We start from the raw sequence: 24822 nt of genomic DNA, 5'->3' as shown, positions 1-24822 counted from the left end.
TAAGTTATCATCAATTTTATTTTTAAACATGCAGGAAAATAAGCTTTTACTTACATATCTCCTACACACAACAAAACAAGTTTTACATCATATATATATATATATATGGTAAAACCTTCTAAGCCACCTTTCTTTTGGAAACTCCATCCAGTAGTACTGTTCCCCTCTTTATTATGTAAGGTTTTGGTGGGTTCATTCGGGTTTTATTTTAATATTGTGATCCATCCTTCAACAAATTTCTTTTAACTTTAATTTACCAGGGAGGTACTAACTTTACTTACATGAAAATCTCAATCTGTGCTTGTGACAAAATTTGAAGTTTCTGCTTCTCCACTTCTTCTCCCACTTGTCCAACCATCCGTAAAACCAGCTATAACACTATACCATTGTATACCCATTACTCACAATACTCAAATCTTAGTAAGGAGGTATGAGAATCACCCAACACTCTCACACAACTTTTAAAGCCCCTGATATACCAAAGTAGCATCATGAACTCTCAGGGAGACAGTAGTCTTTGAGAAGTTCGTTAGATGTCTAAAACTGCTTTCTGGAACTTCCTCTCTGGAAGCACCTTCCTCCCTACCCATGTTCTTGTATCTAGAAATGTAAATAGCCTCCCAAATATCTTCAAGTTGTATGATACAGGAAGTAACATTATACTGCTTAGAATGGTATGCACCAATCAGATGAAGTCATTTTCTAATCATTTCTCCTACTCTCAGATTTTTGACAAACAGTGGCTTCTTTATTGTCTAGCAAAGGGCCTGAGATGTAGTTGGTTGTTGGAAAGCATTTATGGAAAAATGAGTTAGAATCTTATAATCATAAATACTATTATAATATTTAGTTCAATAAGGCAGCTACTTGTTATACAAATATTATAGCACTGCTTTGCTGATGTAGATATTATAAGTCAAACAACCTAGAAATCTTGTACAAATGTACTTATCACAAGTGTACATATAAACAACACACACATAAATTTACTTCTTAACAAATTTGTTTAGTCAATTTATTGAAATGTTTTTATAGGCCATATGTAAATATTTTAATATCTACACAAATTAGCAATTACAATGAAATTTTAATGTCTTCCAAAAGTTAATAACAATGTTTGTGTGTATGTGTGCTTTTACGTGAAGAGAAAAACAAATAGAGACAAATGGTTCAAGGAGTTTCTAGCACTATTAATTATCTTAGCGTGTGTCTGTGCCTCTGTCTGTGTGTGTTGGGGAGGTAGGAAGTAGGCAGAAAATTAATTAGTGCATTTGAGTTTTTCAACTCAGAGAAGTTGAAAAGTCGGTTTTCGGTTCCATTTTACCTAGAACAGTCCTTCTCCCTTCGACTTTTTCTTTCCCAACAACTTATATAAGATAAAGATGTGTCTAGGGAACCTCAGAAATTAGAATAAAGGGGCTTACATGAAGCTTTTCAATGGTTATATTTTGCACCCCAGCACTTTGGTCTTATTTAAAGGCAAAACATCTGACATCTTATACATTATGGTAAAAAGTATCATACTTCCATTTTAGTTCACTTATGATTCACTAAGCAAAGACTGGAACCCTACATTCAAGAGCCAAAAAGCATTTTAATCAATTTTTTCCTTCCAAATCACCAGCAAATGTTATTAATATTATCTTAAAGAGTAAATATGGTGACCTAAATGGGAAGGAAATCCAAAAAAGGAGGAATATATGCATACGTATAGCTGATTCACTTTGCTGTACAGAAGAAGCTAACACAACATTGTAAAGCAATTACACTCCAATAAAAATTAATTTTAAAAAAGAGTAAATTAATTAATCAAAATTTCCAAAGAAGATGTTCTGACTCTCTGCTGACACCTTAAATGTTGTTTCTTTTTGCTTACATTCCTGTTTTTCGGTTTTTTTTAAAGAAAAAAAACTTGGGCTTCCCTGGTGGTGCAGTGGTTGAGAGTCCGCCTGCCAATGCAGGGGACACAGGTTCGTGCCCTGGTCCGAGAAGATCCCACATGCCGCGGAGCGGCTGGGCCCGTGAGCCATGGCCGCTGAGCCTCCGCGTCCGGAGCCTGTGCTCCGCAATGGGAGAGGCCACAACAGTGAGAGGCCCACGTACCGCAAAAAAAAAAAAGAAAGAAAACTTACCAAAATATATTAGTAAGTACTTTGCTATCTAAGAAAATCACACTGAATATTATTTTATCTTTCTTTGATGACATGGAATTTTTCAGTGTTGAAGGACCATCAAAACGAACATTGATTATCATAGCACTTATTACACATCACTGTATTTATTGATTTACTCCTCTCCCCTAGATAGTAAACTCCTTAAAAATCTCACTAAACTTTATATGCCCAGCTGTTAGCACAGCATATAATAGAGATCACAAACCGCTGACCTATATAAAATCTAACTGACAAAGGTAATTTATTAGCCCCATAGATGTTGGGCCACACAGTGTTTTGTTTTGTTTTTAATCTACTTTTTGTCAACTTTTAAAAATTAAAAGGCTTCAATTAAAACTTGGATTTCCAGCTTCTGGGGGAGAAAAAAAAAGGAAACATCCAGCAACTTTGACATATATTACCTCATAGCAACACTCGGCAGGAGAGGCTTTCCCTTTCAAACAAAAGGTCCACTCTTGGACTCACCACATTCTCCACCATTCCTTATTACCTCCTCATAACCAGGGCAGTGTCTTGTGCCTCGAGTGACCCAATTTGTGATAATGTTTTGTGTTCTACTTTAACAGTGGCATTAAAAGAAAGTGAAATGTATCTTCACCTCTATATCTGTAAAGTGGGAAAGGAAAGATAGATCAAGAGGACTATATATTTCTCCCAACTGCCTTTCACTCACTAACTTTTTCTTCCTGGCTCCTGTAAATATTTTAATTTTTGAGCTCCAATGGCCAATAGTTTATATGTGAACAAATGTATGAATTATACTGTTAATACGCATTATAGGCTATGAAGAAATGTATTAAGTAGTAGTAATAGTGCTTCTCTGTGAGGCTGTACATATATACTAACTCCTCTGTGCACTTACTACATAACTCAATAATAAAGTTATAGTGCCCCCCTTATTCTTACTGATTGGCTTAATCCTCTCTACTTATATTCACATTTAATAGCTTTCTCTTTTTCTCCCCACTTGAAACCACTTTCCACCACTCTTCCACTGATGTTTACTCTTGCACTTTCTTTTCTTTCTGAGACCAGTTCAGTTTCCCTACAGGGGAAGGTACCTTGGCATTAACAAATGATGATTTTGATTCTTCTGTAATACCTAATATCCCATAAATATAGCTCAAGGGAGGACAAATGAAAGGAACCAGTCTTTTTAAACCAAATAAATGGAAACAAACACCCTTTTAAGGATTAATACATACAGTTTAGAAGACTTACTAGTTAAACAAATAATTAAGACGTTAATTTAGCAGAAACTGTTAAGTGCAAAATGTTTTAAAACAAACAAGCTAAGCTTTTACTAAAAATTACTAGAAGTAATTGATTGTCTCAGATATGTTCAAAAAATATTCTTTCTTAAGATTATACTTTTCAAAGGAGACTATTTAGAATTGAGATTATCTACTGAACCTGAGTTAGGAAAAAAAAATTTTTTTTTTACTATTGCTAATGTATGTCATGTTTCTTATTTTTAGTATAATTTGTATTATTGTTATTCTTAATTTTATTTTTTTATTTTGATTTACAAATTTGTATTATGATTATAGGTCAGAACATTTGCCCATGAACTATAACTCTATTTTACATAACTATGCCACCTAGAAAATGTGATCATAACGAACTACTCCACAAAGTGGAGCTAGCATTTAAAGATTCCTATAAATTATATTGTTCGCATAATATCCTTTGTATCAGTTAAAAATCCTGAGTAAAGGCTTCCCTGGTGGCGCAGTGGTTGAGAGTCCGCCTGCAGATGCAGGGGACACGGGTTCGTGCCCTGGTCCGGGAAGATCCCACATGCCACGAAGCGGCTAGGCCCGTGAGCCATGGCCACTGAGCCTGCACGTCCAGAGCCTGTGCTCCGCAACGGGAGAGGCCGCAAGAGTGAGAGGCCCGCGTACCGAAAAAAAAAAAAAAATCCTGAGTAATATATACATTCTGAAAAGACCTTTGTGCTCATTTCATAGTCTTATTGAAATACTGATCTCCCCTATTTAACAGTTTTACAAAATTTTCAATTACTTTTCTTAAAGCACACAAACACCTGCCTACCATTTTTCTTCTTCTTCTTCTTTTTTAATACAGCAGGTTCTTATTAGTTATCTATTTTATACATATTAGTGTATATATGTCAATCCCAATCTCCCAATTCATCCCACCACCCCCATTTTATTATTTCATTAAAAAACTATCTAGGCAGCTTCACCATTAAAACTTTATTAGAACAATTATATCTGTCAATTGTTGGGATAGACACCATTTAAAAGAAAATCATCACAAATCATTTCCCTTGCAACCTAGAAACAGATATTGGCATATATGATTGAATCTCCTTCATATTAGAAGTTTTCTTTTTTTTTTTTCACTAAGCAAGGCACTTCTAAATGATGAAAACAAAATTGAGCTTCCAGTAATTATAGTATTTATTTTTCAAAAAGTTTGTCTTGGACTTCCCTGGTGGCACAGTGGTTAAGAATCCGCCTGCCAATGCAGGGCACACGAGTTTGATCCCTGGTCCGGGAAGATCCCACATGCCTGCAGAGCAACTAAACCTGTGTGCCACAACTACTGAAGCCCGCACACCTAGAGCCGATGCTCCACAACAAGAGAAGCCCGCGTACTCCAATGAAGAGTAGCCCCCACTCGCTGCAACTAGAGAAAGCCTGCACACAGCAACGAACACCCAATGCAGCCAAAAATAAATAAATAAATAAATTTATTAAGAAAAAAAAGTCTTTTCTCCCTTTTCACTTTTCCTGACAAATTGTAAGATAAAAGTTATATTCAATTCATAAAATTAGATAATTAATTCGGCCAATTAACTTAGTCTGTGTCCATGCTAAAAAGTATGAAACATTTTTACTGTTATTTTTGATTCAATAGAATACATACATTAAGAAGCGAAATTTCTTTTCTTGATGCTTGATGAGCATTCCACGAGGCTATACCTAGGTGAAATCATTTATGTTCACTTCTTACTTAAAATTCTGCAATTTCGTATAGTGAAGAATTTAGTAAATACCATTTTAAATCACTTTTCTCTCCAAAAGTTTTTGAAACAGCACCACTGAAGCACTTGACATATCCTTTCCAAAAAGGCATAATATTACTTTTGAAAAATAAGACTATATTGAAGATTAACCTTTTCTTCTCCCTTACCTTAAAAAAGATCAGTTGAAAAAGATCTGAAAAGGGCCTTATAAAGTAAAGTGTAAATTCAGTTAACTTTGGTTAATGCTAATTTTAAGATGCTCTTTTTTAAAAAAATTTTTTTTCAGAAAAGCAGAGTAACTTAAAGCTTAAAATTTGGACCAGGCCACCTGGATTCAGATCTCAGCTCCACCTTTTTCAAGCTGTGTATCCTTGCATAAGTTATGGAAGCTCATCTTTAAATTAACTGTTATTTTCTTTCCTCACTTATAAAATGGGAAATAATAATTTCATGTATTTTTATAGTGTTGCTGTAAGTGTTATATGAATTAATACAGGTAGTATCTGACACATAGTAAGTCCTCAAAATTTGCTATTATTTTGGTATCATCAATAGCATAAGACAGTTGACAGTTCTTCAAATACTCCTACATAAATGCCTAAAATTGTATGGGTTAATGTACAACACTTTTGAATATTCTTACATATTCTTACACACTGGGTTGTATTAGAGCAAATAATTTTGGAAGTACATTTTGAAACATACAGCTTTATACTGACTACATAAAAATTTATTATCATATGTATGCCAGTGTTGTTGCTGGTACTTTGTTTTATTTTGTTAGCAATTTGAAGAATCCACTCACTCTTAGTTATGTTCATAGCTTATGATTTTCATTCTTTTTTAGTTATAAGTGCTTTGTTTTTCCTTAAATCCATAATATTAGAAGATTATCTGGTTAAACTTATTATACTCTGTAAGAGCTAAATACAATTAAAGACAGTTGTCTGTTACACATCCTAATTTATATTTATTCACTTATAACACTTCAGAGTCCAAAAATAATTTGAGGAGATTTACAAATAAATAAAAATAAAAGTAGTAAGAATAACTAAGGCCAAGCTATGGAAGCAACCTAAGTGTCCATCAACAGCTGAATGGGTAAATAAGATGTGGTACATAAATTCAATGGAATACTCCTCAGCCATAAAAATGAATAAAATTTTGCCATTTGCAATAACATGGATGGACTTGGAGGTTATTATGCTAAGTGAAATAAGTCAGACAGAGAAAGACAAATACTGTATGATATCACTTATATGTGGAATCTAAAAACTAAAACAAGCTAGTGAATATAACAAAAAAGAAAAAGACTCACAGATATAGAGAACAATCTAATGACTACCAATGGGGGAGAGAAGGAAGGAGGGACAAGATCGGGGTAAGGGATGAAGAGGTACAAACTACTATGTATAAAATAAATAAGCCATGAGGATATATTGTTCAAAACAGGGAATATAGCCAATATTTTACAATAACTGTAACCTTTAAAAATTGTGAATCAGTATGTTATACAACTGAAACTTACATAATATTTACATCAGCTATACCCCAATTAAAAAAAAAAAGAAAAAAAAGAGTAAGAACGGTAAGGCAAAGAGAAAATAAGGATTGGAAAGTAAAAAAGCAGGAAAAGTCAATATAGGCGATGTGTGCTAGCCTTAGATCTGCCTTTAGTCTTTCTAGCAGCCACATAAACAGAAAGGCTGTTATAAGATTCCCAATGCTCAGCCAATGCATGACCTGATGATGAGACCAGGGAGAATCCTGACTAAATGGTGAAGCTGGTCAGTTACTTGTCCTTCCATCTCTTCTCTACTTCTGGTCCATCTCTCCACCCTGTCTTCTGCGCTATTGAGTTGATACAGCTCAGCTTTGCCTCTGCTCCACAGATACCTTCCTTCTTTCCTCTTTTGTTCTAACTACAGCAACAACAAACCCCCCCACCCCCCACCAAATGCTAGTTTTACTTTTTTCTGAGCTAAGTTACCTAGTGTATTGTATACACACTTCCAAAGGCTCATTCTGGCAGATGTTTAATAGGAAGGAAGGCATCAAAATCTCTAGAAGGAATTGAGGGAGTGGAGAAAAAGACCCAAGTGGTTTTGGTAGAGTGTTCCGCATTTCCACTGCCAACCCTGGGAAACATTGTCTTAAAACAACTGAGAGAATATAACTAAATTTAATGAATTAACCATTTCTAGCAGGGAAAATGATAAACTCAGAAGAGAGACAGTGGCCCCTGGGTATAACTAAGATATACTATTATTTAACAGCTGGGTTCTAATTCAAGGAATAGTGTACAATTAATTTTTAGAATATATCTATTTTACTATAGACCACAATTAATTTTGGTGTTAGAAATTATCCCCTCATTAATATATTGTACTAATGAGATAATAAGCTTGACTTCTCAGGTTATTTGGGGATATGTCTTCTTGGATTTGACTTTTTTTGTTTTGTTTTGTTTTTACAGGATTTTGTTCAAGAGACGGGGGTGGGGCAGGCTAGAGGATGAACATTTAATCAAGCACCATCCATGTGTCAGATATCATGAAGACTTTTTAATGTTACTTCATTTTAGGGCTCGCATTCAGCTGGCAAGCTTTGGCAAGGCTTGCTGGTAGTTTATGGCCAGCATCTGTTCTGATCTATCAGTGCCCAAACCCAACAATTTACACATTACTAAATATTTTAGTATTACCCCTACTTTATTTAATCTTCCAAATAAACTTCCAGGGAGACGGGAACACTGGAAGCTGGAGGCAGAGATACTACTCGGGGACGCCCTGTCCTGACTTTGCCAGTTCCTCCCCATTCTGCCTAGAGAAGGTTTTCTTGCTTGTGCTAGTTTGGTTCTAGAACTGGGAGAGCCTAATGTTTATAAGCATTTTCTTACATGGAAGTACCTAGGCCATGAGTGTAAATTATTCTAGAGTGGCCAGTTTGAGTTTAAAAAATTGTGGTTTTCAACCCTGGCGGTAGTGTCCCCGGCAGCTCTGTGGCCCACAAGGAAGCCGAAGAAGAGAAAGGCCAAGCCAAGGTACGCTGCTGCATCTGCACGCACCAGCTCCTGATACAAGCGGCCACCTGGATCCAGGTGGAATCCACTTTGGTATTTTTTTTTTCCCGGCCATGCCGTGTAGCTTGTCTTGTGTGATCTTAGTTCCCTGACCAGGGATTGAACCTGGGCCTTAGACAATGAGAGCATGGAGTCCTAACCACTGGACCGCTAGGGAATTCCTTACTTTGGTATTCTTGTCTAAATACATTAGGAAATGGCAGGTGTGCATGTGATATCTTCCTGCCCATCTATAACCAACCTAAAATGCTGTAAGTCCTATGATAAATGAGGAAATTGTGACAAAGAAAGGTTAACTTGCCTAAGGTGCCTAATGGTAAAAGAAGCATTAGATGTGTCTTTAAGACTAACGCCTAAACATCTTGTTTCAGTTTTCTTTTATCTGAAAACCCTTTTCCTCTGAAAACAATCTTACACAGCTGCCCAGTATATTAATAAGAAACAAGTATGCCTGCTCTGATTAAAGCAAGATAAAGGCCAAGAGTTCACTCTCAGTTATGCCCTCATCACTAATTTTAGCAGTTCTTGAAGTACCTCCACAAAACTCAATGTTGTGCTCTTTAGAGTTGAAAAAACACTGACTTAAAAAGTGCTGCCACACTCAGACCCACTCTGTGTTGTTCACCTTGGTAAATAATTCATTTAACAAACATAGTGTATAGCTACTGAGTGCTTGACCCTAGGAATACAAGGATAAATAAATAGTGTGTGCCATCAAAAAGCTCATAGTCTGAGGAAGAAGGAAAAAAAAAAACAAAAAGAAAAAATACTTAAAATTACCACTGATATCGAGCCTTTCTGTATCAGTTTTCAGAACTGTAAAAGACAGGAATGTTTAGCCCTTTAACAGATGAGAAAACTAAAATCAGAGAAGTTAAGAGGATGCATTGTCATGTATCCCTTGAGTAAGGAAATAAAGTTTACCATCTTGGTCTCAGGGGCGCCAAAACTCAGGCTCTTTCTTCTGTGTGATGCAGCCTACGATTTGTTGTGAATCTTTAACAAAATAAGCACATTTCACTACAGATTTAAATTTAAAATTCAAGTCACTTAAACAGGAAGGAAAAAAAAGCCCAGAGAAACCTACAGATTAAACCATTAAAATCATTATCATAATAATACCACTTTACACAACCACTATTATTACACATCTGTTATCTCCTTCCCTTCTCACAACAACTGTGTGAGGTAGGAAGGGTGCCAGATATTATTATTTGGATTTCACAGAAAAGGAAGTAAGACTCTGGGCTATTAATGGAAGGTAATGTGGTAGGGGTGAAATTATTGACTTAAGGAAAAAAATAACCTTTTCTTGCAGTAACTATCCCTAACTAACTGTGAGACTGTGGAAAAGTTAACTAACTAACGTTTTTAGGCCACAATTTGCTCATCCGTAAAAGGAGAGCGTCCAGACATTTCATCTTTACGTTAAGGGACCTTCAGTTCTGACATGTGATGAATCTGCAAGCTAGTATATGGCTTCATTAGAATAGAATCTACCTTCTGTTCCAAAGTTTTCTAGGATTTCACTCTGCTTGTTAATATAAAGCTGTATGGAAACTTCCTGGTTTCCTGGGCATAAAGTTTGGTCATATAAACAATTTAATCTTTAATCCAATCTATTTTAAATTATAAGTAGACCATGCTGATTAAAAGGTAACTGAATAATCCTTGCCGGTTAGAAGCAAGGAACCTACATGTAAATTAGAGTGGGTAAAGGAACACTGGAGAAAAATCTAGATGAACATAACATGAAAAACACAGAGAAGTGATAGCATTATATGATTGCATTACAGACTTCCTGATCAGAAGGATACTTTTCTAGTGCAGGCCACAAAATTATCAGGGCAGCACACATCTTAGTGTTAGGGATTTTAGTCTCAAAGTATCCACAGAAACTCTCATTCCTCAAAAAGCAACACACTGACAATTTCTTGACCAGCCTTGCTGATAATTTCATTTCCCAGAAGGCAGAGTAAGCAGTAAGGGGAACTCTACTCTGGACCCAATTCTGACAGAAACCAGTAGGTAAAATAAAATGATTGGAACCTTGGGGAAAAGCAACCATGCGCTCTTGCAGTTTGATTTAAGCAGTGTTCTGCCTATGCAAACACAAATGATTCTAATGAGCAAGAAAATGGGGAGGAAACTAAAGAAGCCAGTATGCTGCACAGGGAGCTACTGACAGGCGCTGAATTTCAAACAGCATGTGCAGAAGATGGTAAAAGGGGACACATAATCAAGCACAAATATGTGAAGGTAGCATAGACCTATAAAAATAACAGCAGCAAGACTAAAGCACAAAATGAGCTGTGGCTTGTGAGAGAGACTAAAGAGAACCAAAAATGATCTCCTTGGCATGAAACGAGGAATAACATCCATACAGGAGCAGGCCCGTTTTCTAAAGTTGAAAATGTAACATTCATTCATGAAAAAGAGAAAGCAAAATGTCTTTACTCCTTTATGTTTCTTCCCTGCTGGTTCATTCATCTCTGTTTACATGTCACCTATTCAGAGAGGACCTGGACCACCCTTTCTAAAATAATTCTCTCTGACATCCTCTAACCCTTAAACTTTTCATTCCTCTAATCACTGACTGCCATTATTTTACATCCTTAAGCTACTTCTTTCTGCTGTATTAGGATGTAAGCTCTATGAGTGCAGGGACTTTGATTTGTTCAGTACAGTATCTCCAGGCCTTGTATGAACCAAGTACTATTCAATAAATATTTGTTCAATGAATGAAGTCAGACCACTAGACATTCAATGAATGAAGTCAGACCACTAGACATTGGTTAAAAATGGAAAGGCAAAATAGGTAAAGAGATTATAATATAGGTGACATTTATCGAGTCCCTAGTAGGTGTCATACACTCAGTATTTAGATGTATTCACTCAATCATCATAACAACTCTATAAAGCATGCCTTATATCAGGTTGAATAGTTTGTCCCAGATCATAAAACTAGAGAAGTATAGACCTAGGATTTGAACCAAGATAGTTAAGTCTATGGTCTGAGTACTTTACCTGTATGCTATACTGGGAGACCCTGACTAGTCTAGCTGACAATATGCCTCTTGACCTTTCTGAATTATTACCAGAGACTTCTAAGTGAGATGGAGTATTTAGCTGATTACCTTTGAGAAAATACAGTAGAGGGGATAAGAGAAGAATACTTTATGTTCAAAACATTGCAGAGTCTGCAAACTTCAGATCCATGAAACTTATGTTGTGTGGGGGGAGAATAGCCTAGATCATACTTATAAAAGATAATTTTGTGCACATTTAAAAAAAGTGGTTATTAGGAAAAAGTGTAAATTCAACAAGAATAAGCTATTCAGGCCAATTTTATATGTTCTGTTCTCCAAAGTTAATAAACTAGTATATCAAGGCACTAGCTATTTGGATTCTAGCAAGTCATTTAATAAGGTTTTTCTTTATAACCTTGTGGACCAGATGGAGAAATACAGGTTTAGGGATAGTACTATTATGTGTTTTCATATCTGGCTGAATGATTGCACCCAGTGGCAATTTTAATGAATCTGTGTCAGCCTGAAGGAGGGTTTGTCCAGTGATATACCACAGGCCTTTGTCTCTGGCCTTGTCTAATGTGAACATATTTATCAATGACTGAGATAAAACCATAAGAAGGCATTCCTATCAAAAATCAGTTACGTGAGATAAGGAAGGTGAGTAAATACACTGGATTACAAGATTAAGATCTGAAAGCTCTTAACAACTAAAAGATGAACAAAATCCAACAATATACAATTTGGTTGGAATAACTGTGAAGTCCTGCCTTGGGACCAAAACACCAACTACCTAAATTCGATTTGAGAGATATATGACGTAGTAACAGTACTCATGGGAAAATAGAGGAGCTTTACTTGGCAGTGAATCAATGGTATAATATGGTTACAAGAAGGATGGGGGAGGGGGAGGAAAAGGAGGAGAGGAAGAAGAACAAGAAGAAAAGAAAAAGATGAAGAGGAAATAATTTGGCTGCATTAATAAATTTAAGATGTGCATAGAATAATGGGGGACATAATCTGACTAATTTTGAGCTGTTCAGATTACCATGCTCAGTTCTGAGAGCTACATTTTACGGAAGATATGAATGAAAAGATTCAAAAACTTCTAGTATTTAGCAGGCTGCATGGTAAAGGGACTTAAAACCATCTCATGTGAGAAAAGGCTGAAAGAATTGAGGAACTTTTAGCCTGAAAGTTGTTATATTTGATAGCTATATTGGAATACTGTAAACATAATAATAATAATTTGAATCATTATTCATCACTTATTATTCGCTAGGCACTGTGCTAATCATTTTACATTAATTAATGCTAGCCACAACCCCAATAGTGGGTTCTGGTTATAGATTAGAAAACTGAGACTGAGAGAGATTAAGTAACATACCCAAGGTCATAAACGCTAGTGAGTGATAATGCTTCCATTTGAACCCAGGTCTATCTTTCTCCAGTACTGCCCACTTATCCTCTACAGCAGGCTCCCCCCAATAGATAGAAACTAAATTGTATTATGTATGTGTGTGTATGTTTACATATGATAAAATTAAGTGAAATAACAGAGAATCAAAACTATTTACAGTATTAAAAAACTGGAAATAGATACATCAAAATTTTAAAAGTGATTGTTTTCAGTACTGGGAATATAGCTATTTCCTTCTTTTGTCTACTTCTTTTAATTTTCCAGATCTTCTTTACTAAGTCTATCCTAGTTTTATAAAAATATCACCTATATTTTTTGAATTAAAAAATTATTATGTGAAAGAGAGATTAGCTTTATTCTGAATTGTCCAAAGAGGCTGAATTAAGATGCTGCAAGATACAATGAGGCCTATTTCAGTTTAAAAACAGAACCTCTTGTAGTCAGAAATTTTCAAAGATGCAATATCTTGATAGAGGAAATACTGATTTTCCTGTTCGTGGAGATGCTAACCCAAGTCTGAAAACACTAAAATTTTATTGTTCTATGTGGTTAAATAAGCCAAGGACTAGGTAGTTAATATATCACTGGTTAATATATCACTTCATACTGAGGTCTTTCAGACTGCTTAAGGGGTCTTATTTTATAAGTACTTTTAATAAAATATTTGTGTAATGAATACATGAATGTATACATTTAGAACAGGAAAAGTAGACCCTGGATAATATTATTTTTTGTACCAGCCTTTTCACAAAGTATGCACAGGTAGTAAAGACTGTACTGAAAGGTCACGCTCATTTGTTTGTTCAAGTTCCAAGGTACTCCTGGCTGTTGACATGTGAGCACAGAAGAAGTGGTCCCTCCAGGAAGCTTCACTTGGGCATGACCTCTTCTCACACAGTCTACCTCTGCCTGCATTCCAGGCTCTTGCAAGCATCCTTCCTTTTTTTTTTTTTTTAAACCAGGACTTCTATTAACTAAACTGAAAACTCCACAAAATCGGGAATCATGTCTGTTTTGATCTTCTTATATTATATAATGCTTGCTATAATAGACACAAAACAAGTATCAATAGAATTAATCAGTTTGGCAGATATATTCAGCAAGTTTTTCTTTTGTTATCTAAGTATGGCTAGAAAGAGTGCCTTTGATTTCAACTATAGACTAACAGCAGAGTTTATCTCAAAGGATTGCCATTATTTGTTATCTTTTTCTAGATTCCTGTTTCCTATCTGTGAGTAGATACAAAGACCCACTGTTTTAGGCCTTGAAGCTGTTTTCCTAAGTAAGAAAAGCAGTATGATTTTTCTTTTCAGAGTATAAAGTTGTCAAATTTTGTCATATGATAGGTGTATGAATTAAGTTTACAATATGGAGGTCTAGAGAAGAATTTGAGACATTACTTCCTTTTTTCCAAGGTGAACTCTAAACCCACTTTTCATTTGTGTTCCTACCACACAATCTGTATCAATATGAATAGGGCCAGGCCACAAAATAACTATAGGAGAAGCAAATGTTTCTGCCAGTTCTTTCATATAGTTGGAGAGAGTAGTGAAGGGGACATCCTAGTTCTGAAACCTGCTTAATCAGTTTCACAGTGCACAGACTGGATAGGCTTCATTTATTCTTACTATTATACATATTAAAGTATCTTCATGACATTTTTGTAGCTTCTCAGTGTACGGACATACTTACAATAAATATAGGCCTTCAACAGGAAAATTCCTGAAATGCATCATCAATGTAGAATAACCACTCTACTTTAAAAAAGTATAAGTAGATTTATTATTCAAAAAACACTGTGATAATGGAAGGCACAGTAAGAAATACAGGACAAAAGGCCGAGGTAGGAAGTTTTGAGGAAGATATCACATGACCATTAATAAAAAGACAGGCAAATAAAAGTAACAGTTGTCCATTACTTATATGATCAACTTAGGAACATATTAAAAATACCAATTTCTAGCCCACAAGCTTGTAGATTCTGACTCAACAGATATGGTCTGGGGCTTAAAAACCTGTAATTAAAAATGCCACCCCAAATTCTGATGCACAGCCAGGTTTAGGAACCATAGACTATATACTGAGGATAAGAAGGGAGTACAGAGTAGATTTCATTCTCAACAAATTCACAGTCTAGTGACCAACATGACTATGAATGCTTGAATTAGAATGATGAGGAGATTCTGGTTATTAGAATATTTCAAATAAGAAAAACACAGCCTAAATTAAGGTAGTAATAGTGAAAACAAAGAGTAGAGCAGAAATTTGAAAGAAATCTTATGGGTAGATTTGACAGACAGGGTTATTTCTTCTGAGAACTCTCCCTGGCTTGTAGATGGCCATCTTCTCTCTATGATGTCTTCATGTCATCTTCTTAAAAGGACATCAGTCATATTGGATTAGGGATCACCTCCAATGACCTCATTTAACCTTAATAACTTCTTTTTTTTTTTTTTTTTTTTTTTAAATTTTTATTTATTTATTTATGGCTATGTTGGGTCTTCGTTTCTGTGCGAGGGCTTTCTCCAGTTGCGGCAAGTGGGGTCCACTCCTCATCACGGTGCGCGGGCCTCTCACTATCGCGGCCTCTCTCGTTGCGGAGCACAGGCTCCAGACACGCAGGCTCAGTAATTGTGGCTCACGGGGCCAGTTGCTCCATGGCACGTGGGATCTTCCCAGACCAGGGCTCGAACCCATGTCCCCTGCATCGGCAGGCAATCTCCCAACCACTGCACCACCAGGGAAGCCCCCCTTAATAACTTCTTTAAAGACTATCTGCAAATATAGTCATATTTTGAAGTCCTGGGGGTTTGGACTTCAACACATGAATTTTCGAGGGACATAATTCAGCCCTTAACAACTAACTAGAGATAAAACAGACTGGCCAGGTCCTTAACATAGTATAAAATGCTCAATAATTGTTACATTCATCCCTTAAATTTCAGTCCTTTCCTCTTCCATTCAGGCCATGTAAAATCTCAAGTAGAAAGTAACTGCAAAGTAATATTACATGCAGAAAGGCCGTCTTGATGGAAGCCCTCTAGATACCAGAAGTTTAACTGTCCAAATACTAGTGGTCCTAAATCTTGTCATAAGGAATAATCTTAGGTAATCTTTACTTTGACCTGCCTCGGGAATAAATCAGAGGCGAGAGGTATGTCCTGGTCCAGGCAGGGCTTCAAAAAAACTCACCCAGGAACTCTTCCCAATTCCCTTCCCTTATGGTGGAAAAGGTATTAAAGGCATTATTCATCCATCACCTCCTATGACTATCAGCATGCAGGAAAACCATCTCTGAATTTAATTTTCTTTATATAAAGGTATCAGGACTATTTTAGTTGCAAGTTACAGAAACAACTCAAATAAGCTTCAGCAAAGGCAATTTACTGGTTCATGGATCCCTAGAAAGTTTAAAAACTGGAATTAAGGTTCAGAATCAGTCTTCCCTGGGATTCATCAACCAGTATATTCTCTCTTTGCCTAAGAGTCTGTTCTGTGATTCCAGTTTATAAAATCACAAGGACAGACTATGACTGGCTCAGCTTTGGCCAAGTGCCCAACATAAGACCAATCAGAGGTTCAAGGTTAAGTGAGAAGACAAATTCTTTTTAAAAAATTTCAAAACACAAATGTAAAGAAAATTCTTGAAAAAGAAACACTATACTTGGGAATTCCCTGGCAGTCCAGTGGTTAGGGCTCAGTGCTTTCACTGCTGAGGGCCCAGATTCAATCACTGGTCAGGGAACTAAGATCCCACCAGCCACACAGCAGCCAAAAAAAGAAAAAGAAAAAAAAGTCGTCCTAGAGATACTCTGATAATTTATAATATATTTATCATTTTGAGTATTTAGCTAAAAGGAATCTATCTAAAAATACTAAAGATTGAAAAAAAGATTCTATATTATAGACAGCAATATAGACAGCAATATATTATATAGACAGAAATATATTATTTTTAGCCTAATACAATATTTACAATTATACTTGTTCATTTAAACTAAACAGAAAAGTACCTAGTCTTATTTCTAATTTTATTTTTTTGTTGTTCACTGCAGTTCTTATAGCTTGGAAGTTAAATGTCGAGATCAAACTCCATTTCAGTGTAACTAGGTTTAGCTTAGCAAGTTAAAACTTGATTATATTGTTAATTTCTAATTTTATAGAAAAGAAGGGTTTACATGTTATTTTGAGGAAATCAAATGTTAACAAATAATTTAATTTTTAGTCATAGTTTTATGGGCAACAAGAATGGGAATAAAAGAGAAGGGGACAAAAAAGAATGACAATGGCAATTTCAATATTTGAAGTATTTGTGGGTCTAATTCTGCTTTTTATCTTTTTTTACCTGATTTCTGCTCGTTTTTTCTTTGTTGTTTTTGTTTGTTTGTTTGTTTTACAGTGTTTTTGTGATTTCTGATTGTGGGCTTGTACTCATGGAATTTTATCTCTAAAAATTATTGGAGAGATGGAATAAAGTTAGGCTCTCCAGAGGGGATTTTCTTTTGATTCTGCCAGGCACAAAAGGTACAACTAGGGACAAGTTTAAGCTAAATTTCTTATCTTGGAGTCTTTAGACCACTGAGATTATAAAATTCTTGCTGGAAACAGTAATGTCAGTTTCTGATTATGATATTTCAAGGGAGAATTTTTTTCTCTTTAGTTATGCATTTAAGACTTGTAATTTACCTTGCAGTCCTCTGTGGGATGGATTTATTTGTAGATCAGGTTAACAATGAAGATATATCCATTTTGCATTCCAGCACTGAATCCTGGGCTTTGTCACTTTCCCCTTGTGCCAGCAAGGACATGAAGAGTGAAATTCATATTCACCCCACTCAGTAAATGTCCTTAGAGTGAGAAATACTTCAGTTCTCAGCAATCCTTTGTGAGAAAAATCACACTTTCCTCTAAATTAATGTAGGAAAAAACACTTGGTAAAGTTCAGCATCCTCAAAGATTAAAAACAAACGAACTAAAAACAAAGCAAACTAAAAATAAAAAGAAAATTTCTTAACTTGATAAAGGATATCTACAAAAAAAACCTACAACTTTTTTTTTTTAATATTTATTTATTCATTTGGCTGCACCAGGTCTTAGTTGCGGCACGTGGGATATTTGGTTGCAACATGAGAACTCTTAGTTGCAGCACGTGGGATCTATTTCCCTGACCAGGGATCGAACCTAGGCCCCCTGCATTGGGAGCACAGAGTCTTAGCCACTGGACCGCCAGGGAAGTCCAAAAAACCTACAACTTAATGTTGAAATGTTCAAAGCATTTTATTTTAAAAATCAGGAAAAAAGAAAGTTGTCTACTATTACAATTTCTAGAGGTCTGGTTGGTGGAGTACACAAGGAAAAGATGAAAGTATAAGAACTGGAAAGGAAGAAATAAAGCTGGCATTACTAACAGAAGTTAGATTGCTTACATAGGAAATCCTAGAGAAAATACAGATAAATTATGATAATTAATAAGAAAGTTTTGAAGATTTGTTGAATAAAATAAAAATACAAAATTATTTGTATTTCCATGTGTCTCAAACGTTAGAAACTATCACTACACAAAAGAAATTATTGGAAGATATAATTTTAAAATATTTTATTAAAAAAGTATTTAGAGATAAATATAACAAATTTATGGGAGAAATAAAATCTTTTTGAAAAACATTATAGAAAATCTAAACAAATGGAAAAGTAAACCATATTCTTGGGTTGGAACACTAAAATTTATAATACAAGTATAAGTCCCCTTCAGATTGATCTGTAGATTCTAAAATATTTCAACCAAGTTTGTTGCATGTGTAAGAGGTGGCATTGACAAGCTTTTTCCAAGACTTATATAGAAAAGTAAAGGGCCACAGGAACAAAGGAATTCTTGAAGAAGAATAGAAGAACTTATCAAATTTTTACAGTTATTATACAATTCTAATAATTTTAGCAGTATAATATTGGTAAAGAGGTAGAGTAAAACACAGACCCAAAAACTAGATTATAAATACGGTATATGGAAACTTGATTCATGAAAAGTCTAACTCTGAAGATCAATGAGGAAAGCATAAACTATTCAATACATAGTGTTAAGACTATGGTTTCTAGTTTTAATAGTTTATTTCTGCCTTACATCATAAAAAAAAAAAAATTTCAGGGCTTCCCTGGTGGCGCAGTGGTTGAGAGTCTGCCTGCCGATGCAGGGGATACGGGTTCGTGCCCTGGTCCGGGAAGATCCCACATGCCGCGGAGCAGCTAGGCCCGTGAGCCATGGCCGCTGAGCCTGTGCGTCCGGAGCCTGTGCTCTGCGACGGGAGAGGCAACAACAGTGACAGGCCGGCGTACCACAAAAAAAAAAAAAGAATGTTCATAGCAGGACTATGTGTAATAGTAAAAAGAAAACATAAAGGACTGAAGCAGCCCCAAAATCCATCAACATTAAAGAGGAGAAATAAATTATGTCATAAAATGGAATACTATACAACAGTGTAAACTATTGGATTATAGTTATGTGCAGTAAATGGTTGAAACTCAAGACTTAATGTTGAATGGAAAAGTAACTTTCATTTACATATTATTGCAAACATGTAAACCAAACAATAGTATGTTTAGGGATGCAAATACATGAGACAAAATTACAAGGGAAAACAAGGGATAGAGAAAATTTAGAACAATGTTTAACTTGTTGAAATGAGGGTTAAGTAATTGTAGAAAGGAAACAGGGGACTTAAGTATTTTTGATTTTTTACTTATTATGTATTTGAAATTTTACTTTTTAGCTACTAAATATCAAAAAAAATTTTTTAAAGGAAACAAGTATTTTAACCTTATAAACTGTGTAAAACAATTCAGTAACACCCCAGAAATATATTTTTAATTTATTTAATAATTTTAGTTTATATATATATATATATATATATATATTTTTTTTTTTTTTTTTTTTTTTTTTTTTTTTTTGCGGTATGTGGGCCTTGCGCTGTTGTGGCCTCTCCCGTTGCGGAGCACAGGCTCTGGACGCGCAGGCTCAACGGCCATGGCTCACGGGCCCAGCCGCTCCGCGGCACGTGGGATCTTCCCGGACCGGGGCACGAACCCGCGTCCCCTGCATCGGCAGGCGGGCTCTCAACCACTGAGCCACCAGGGAAGCCCTAGTTTATATATTTGATTGGTATGTTTATATATTTGAAATAATTTTAGAAGCCAATTTAGAATATTGCTTAGGAAAATTCGGTGGTTAAAACAAAACGGATTAACCATTCATCAAGAAAGACATTCTGTCTTCAAAGACAATGGCTACTAATAGATAACATATTTAACTAACTGCTTTAAAAGCAGGGCTTTTTTTTTTTCTTAAATAGGATAATCTAATGGCATTAATCAGTGCACAGAGTGAACTCCCTCTTGTAAAAAGCGCATCAATTGTTTTTCCTAATTAAGATGAATATTATTCCTGTGAAATGAACCAAAAAGTTGTTTGAAACCGGAAATCCCAAAAGAGATCTATAATCTACAAGAATAATTGCATGCAATTTTAACTGAAAGAAAAGGAGAGGCCTGTTTTTATCTTTGCTTTTTTCAAAACCTTGAAAGTAATCAACCTGTTGCCCAATTAGCAATGTTTTAATATTACTATCATCTGACCTAAAAATGGACATTTGATATATTGGAAACTGTTGTAGAATTTTAAAAAATAAATGGCAAAATGACTACTGGCTATAGTTAAGTCCAACATGGCACTTTTATCATTAATGAAATAAAGTTACAAATTTTTATTAATATCCCCAGAAATAAAGTATATTTTATTGTTGATTAAATATTAGATGCTGTGACTATTCACAGAAATATGCACTCAAACTTTGTTCATTGTGAATGAGAGGAACATCTATTTTGTTGAAATGCAAATTACACTGAGAAATTTTCTTTATTTAAATTGTTGTCATTTATCTCCAATCTGTTAAAGATTTTTGGTAATGCTGAAGATTTATTCTGTTCAGTTTTTTTTTTTTTTTTTTTTTTTTGTGGTATGTGGGCCTCTCACTGTTGTGGCCTTTCCCGTTGCGGAGCACAGGCTCCGGACGCGCAGGCTCAGCGGCCATAGCTCACGGGCCCAGCCGCTCCGCAGCACGTGGGATCCTCCCAGACCGGGGCACGAACCCGCGTCCCCTGCATCGGCAGGCGGACTCTCAACCTCTGCGCCACCAGGGAAGCCCTCTGTTCAGTTTTAATAGATACTTGTCAACAAAATATATATTTACATTTCAACTCATTTCACGTAGTAATGCAGAACTTTGGCTGCTTATTTAAATTTGCACATTTATAAGTCAGGAAGAAATAATTTGAATAAGCAGATGTATTATTTATCCAATAATTTGTTACATTGACCCTGCTCTTGGTTATGGACAGGAGGTTAATTTTGTTTGCTTTCTAAAATGTCATGTTATGTTAGTTGTACTAAAGATGTTACAGAGTAGTCAAATGACAATGGAGACACGACGACCCAAAACCTATGGGACGCAGCAAAAGCAGTTCTAAGGGGGAAGTTTATAGCAATACAATCCCACCTTAAGAAACAGGAAACATTTCGAGTAAACAACCTGACCCTGCACCTAAAGCAATTAGAGAAAGAAGAACAAAAAACTCCCAAAGTTAGCAGAAGGAAAGAAATCATAAAGATCAGATCAGAAATAAATGAAAAAGAAATGAAGGAAACGATAGCAAAGATCAACCAAACTAAAAGCTGGTTCTTTGAGAAGATAAACAAAATTGACAAACCATTAGCCAGACTCATCAAGAAAAGAAGGGAGAAGACTCAAATCAGTAGAATTAGAAATGAAAAAGGAGAAGTAACAACTGACACTGCAGAAATACAAAAGATCATGAGAGATTACTATAAGCAACTCTATGCCAATAAAATGGACAACCTGGAAGAAATGGACAAATTCTTAGAAATGCACAACCTACCAAGACTGACTCAGGAAGAAATAGAAAATATGAATAGACCAATCACAAGCACTGAAATTGAAACTGTGATTAAAAATCTTCCATCAAACAAAAGCCCAGGACCAGATGGCTTCACAGGCGAATTCTATCAAACATTTAGAGAAGAGCTAACACCCATCCTTCTCAAACTCTTCCAAACAATATCAGAGGAAGGAACACTCCCAAACTCATTCTACGAGGCCACCATCACCTTGATACCAAAACCAGGCAAGGATGTCACAAAGAAAGAAAACTACAGGCCAATATCACTGATGAACATAGATGCAAAAATCCTCAACAAAATACTAGCAAACAGAATCCAACAGCACATTAAAAGGATCATACACCATGATCAAGTGTGGTTTATTCCAGGAATGCAAGGATTCTTCAATATACGCAAATCAATCAATGTGATACACCATATTAACAAGTTGAAGGAGAAAAACCATATGATCATCTCAATAGATGCAGAGAAAGCTTTCGACAAAATTCAACACCCATTTATGATAAAAACCCTGCAGAAAGTAGGCATAGAGGGAACTTTCCTCAACATAATAAAGGCCATATATGACAAACCCACAGCCAACATTGTCCTCAATGGTGAAAAACTGAAACCATTTCCACTAAGATCAGGAACAAGACAAGGCTGCCCACTCTCACCACTCTTATTCAACCTAGTTTTGGAAGTTTTAGCCACAGCAATCAGAGAAGAAAAGGAAATAAAAGGAATCCAAATTGGAAAAGAAGAAGTAAAGCTGTCACTGTTTGCAGATGACATGATACTATACATAGAGAATCCTAAAGATGCTACCGAAAAACTACTAGAGCTAATCAATGAATTTGGTAAAGTAGCAGGATACAAAATTAATGCACAGAAATCTCTGGCATTCCTGTACACTAATGATGAAAAATCTGAAAATGAAATCAAGAAAACACTCCCATTTACCATTGCAACAAAAAGAATAAAATATCTAGGAATAAACCTACCTAAGGAGACAAAAGACCTGTATGCAGAAAATTATAAGACACTGATGAAAGAAATTAAAGATGATATAAATAGATGGAGAGATATACCATGCTCCTGGATTGGAAGAATCAATATTGTGAAAAAGACTCTACTACCCAAAGCAATCTACAGATTCAATGCAATCCCTATCAAACTACCACTGGCATTTTTCACAGAACTAGAACAAAAAATTTCACAATTTGTATGGAAACACAAAAGACCCCGAATAGCCAAAGCAATCTTGAGAACGAAAAACGGAGCTGGAGGAATCAGGCTGCCTGACTTCAGACTATACTACAAAGCTACAGTAATTAAGACAGTGTGGTACTGGCATAAAAACAGAAAGATAGATCAGTGGATCAGGATAGAAAGCCCAGAGATAAACCCACGCACATATGGCCAACTTATCTTTGATAAAGGAGGCAGGAATGTACAGTGGAGAAAGGACAGCCTCTTCAATAAGTGGTGCTGGGAAAACTGGACAGGGACATGTAAAAGTATGAGATTAGATCATTCCCTAACACCATACACAAAAATATGCTCAAAATGGATTAAAGACCTAAATGTAAGGCCAGAAACTATCAAACTCTTAGAGGAAAACATAGGCAGAACACTCTATGACATAAATCACAGCAAGATCCTTTTGGACCCACCTCCTAGAGAAATGGAACTAAAAACAAAGATAAACAAATGGGACCTAATGAAACTTCAAAGCTTTTGCACAGCAAAGGAAACCATAAACAAGACCAAAAGACAACCCTCAGAATGGGAGAAAATATTTGCAAATGAAGCAACTGACAAAGGATTAATCTCCAAAATTTATAAACAGCTCATGCAGCTCAATAGCAAAAAAACAAACAACCCAATCCAAAAATGGGCAGAAGACTTAAATAGGCATTTCTCCAAAGAAGATATACAGACTGCCAAGAAACACATGAAAGAATGCTCAACATCATTAATCATTAGAGAAATGCAAATCAAAACTACAATGAGATATCATCTCACACCAGTCAGAATGGCCATCATCAAGAAATCTAGAAACAATAAATGCTGGAGAGGGTGTGGAGAAAAGGGAACACTCTTGCACTGCTGGTGGGAATGTGAATTGGTACAGCCACTATGGAGAACAGTATGGAGGTTCCTTAAAAAACTAAAAATAGAACTACCATATGACCCAGCAATCCCACTACTAGGCATATACCCTGAGAAAACCATAATTCAAAAAGAGACATGTACCAAAATGTTCATTGCAGCTCTATTCACAATAGCCCGGAGCTGGAAACAACCTAAGTGTCCATCATCGGATGAATGGATAAAGAAGATGTGGCACATATATACAATGGAATATTACTCAGCCATAAAAAGGAACGAAACTGAGCTATTTGTAATGAGGTGGATAGACCTAGAGTCTGTCATACAGAGTGAAGTAAGTCAGAAAGAGAAAGACAAATACCGTATGCTAACACATATATATGGAATTAAAAAAAGAAAAAATGTCATGAAGAACCTAGGGGTAAAACGGGAATAAAGACACAGACCTACTTGAGAATGGACTTGAGGATATGGGGAAGGGGAAGGGTAAGCTGTGACAAAGGGAAAGAGAGGCATGGACATATATACACTACCAAACGTAAGGTAGATAGATAGTGGGAAGCAGCCGCAGAGCACAGGGAGATCAGCTCGGTGCTTTGTGACCGCCTGGAGGGGTGGGATGGGGAGGGTGGGAGGGAGGGAGATGCATGAGGGAGGGGATGTGGGAACAGATGTATATGTATGACTGATTCACTTTGTTATAAAGCAGAAACTAATAAAAAAATAAATAATAAATAATAAAAAAAAAGATGTTACAGAGTAGATGCAAAAAATAAAATTATAAATTAAAAATTTTGATTCCCGGTATTTCAGTTTAGCATCTTGGCAGCAAAAACCTATTAGTAATATATATTTCCATATACAAATAGGGATGCATTTGGCTCCCCATTCTTTAGAAGGGGCTGATGTTAGATTTTCTCTCACACACTAAATATAGTGGTGCCTCATTCAAGGTGAGAAAATTCAGGTTAAATTTCTAGGTACGTTTTTTTTTTAATTTTTTTTTTTTTTTTTTTTTGGATATTGTCCAGATGCAGTGCATGTAGTTTCAGTTTTGTTT

The sequence above is a fragment of the Hyperoodon ampullatus genome, assembly GCF_949752795.1.
Source record: "Hyperoodon ampullatus genome assembly, chromosome: 2".
NCBI lineage: Eukaryota > Metazoa > Chordata > Mammalia > Artiodactyla > Ziphiidae > Hyperoodon > Hyperoodon ampullatus.
This window is presented reverse-complemented; position numbering follows the sequence as displayed.